Raw genomic sequence first — 1,902 nt, 5'->3', positions numbered from 1 at the left:
TTTGCCATACTTGAGCTTGTCCATGGCTGGTTTGAATAATCGGTATTTGGTTCGATCGAGATTAGAATAAGATTTTACCGCGTACCGCGAGCCTCTTCGTAAAGGTTCTTTTTACGAAGAATAACTTTCGTAAAAAATGTTTACGCTGATTTTTACGGAGATTTGGACATCAACTTCGTCGTATCCGTTTTTGATCCCAACAATAAGTACTCAATTTAACAAGTTAGAACGATATACCTGACCGGATTAAGTGTCGATCGATGGAAAGGAGTTACCATCGGTCGCTACATGTAATGTACTGTCGATCGATATCGACATGCTCTCATCGGTAGATATGCTAGGCAATCGTCTACTCGGATCTCTTTTTTATATATTCTATATAGCTAACTAAGCACACAATATTAGTAAACCTCCCCCAGACTTAAACAACACTATCTCCAGTGTTATACAGTCTAGATCAGTGGGGAAATAAATCATAAGGACAATATTTAACAAGGAAAACGGTATACCTGACTTTGATGTGAGTGTCGACAAACACAGTTAAGTGGCGATCAATACTCTTGAAGCTCTGTCGATCGACACAGTTAAGTGGCGATCGATCGATGCTAGTGATACTCTGTCGATCGATGCTGCGCAGCCATCGTCGATCCTTTGCAAACTCCTCTTCCTCGGTTTTTTTTTTTTTTGACCTGCAATAAATAAAAACTTTAATCAGTAACAATCTAAACCTAAACTGAAAGTAATTACTAATAGTGGGTTGCCTCCAACTCAGTGCTTTGTTATAGTCATTTAGCTTGACTTTGGAGATGTTATTTAGTCCGGATGAGGATGTGTACTTGCTCCAGAACAAGACCCAGTGTCTCTCTTCCTCATTTTGTTGGTGCAGTTGAGAAAAGCTCTTGCAGAAAATTCTCCTTTTTGTCTCAGCTCTGGATCACATAGCACTCTAACCTTGGTAAAAGGTTCAGAACTTTCTCTGCAGCGCACTCTATACTCAAGACTTCCCTCTTGACATTGTAAAGGGACTAGTGGCAAGAAATCTGCATCTACATTCCTTTTCTTTTTCTTCTTTCTATTCTTGGACCTTCCCCCAGACTTAGACTTTTCAGTCTCAGGCCTTTCTGAAAGTCGGAAGGTGTCGACCGATGCTGAAGGCTTTGTGTCGATCGATTCTGAAGACTGAGAGTCGTCCGATGCTGAAATCTGATTGTCGATCGATTCTCAGGACTGGAAGTCGACCGATGCTGCAATGCCAATGTCGACCGACGCTGATTCTGGTATTGAAGGCTCGTGATTTGAATCAGCTGTAGGTCCTGGATCTTCAAACATCTCTATGCATGAAATAAGCTCCTCACTTTTCTTCTTTTCCATGGGATCATAGAAGACAGTTTCATCAACATTAGTCAGACACATCTTATTTCTCTTAAGATCACAGATTGTCCCCACTGTAGCCATGAAGGCTCTTCCAAAAAGAAGTGGAGATGTCTTAATTTGATATCCATAGCATGGAAGTCCACAGGGATAATACATTCCCCTATCTCCACCTTAACATTCTTGATCATGCATGCTAAGTTTACTCGGGAGCTCTCCACGAAAGTGAAACTATCTTTAGAAGGTTCCATCTTTAGTCCTAATAACTCAGCAATGTCTATGGCCATGATGCTGACTGCAGATCCAGATTACTACAAATATATAATGTGTTTATAAATTTTAAAACCACACTAATGATCATAGGCTTCAGTATATAGATCATTTACCAAAAAACTCAATATTTTCGTTGGGGTTAACACATAGATTTTGAGAAAATTTTAAAACCTTGTTGAATAGAAGCTCAATGTCCTTATCAGTCGCTCTACTCTCTCTGAAGAAATTACCAAGTCTATACTTATGATATGCATCCTC

Source organism: Brassica oleracea, chromosome C5 (assembly GCF_000695525.1).
Source record: "Brassica oleracea var. oleracea cultivar TO1000 chromosome C5, BOL, whole genome shotgun sequence".
NCBI lineage: Eukaryota > Viridiplantae > Streptophyta > Magnoliopsida > Brassicales > Brassicaceae > Brassica > Brassica oleracea.
The sequence above is the reverse complement of the archived record's forward strand: the minus strand, read 5'-3'. Positions refer to the sequence as shown.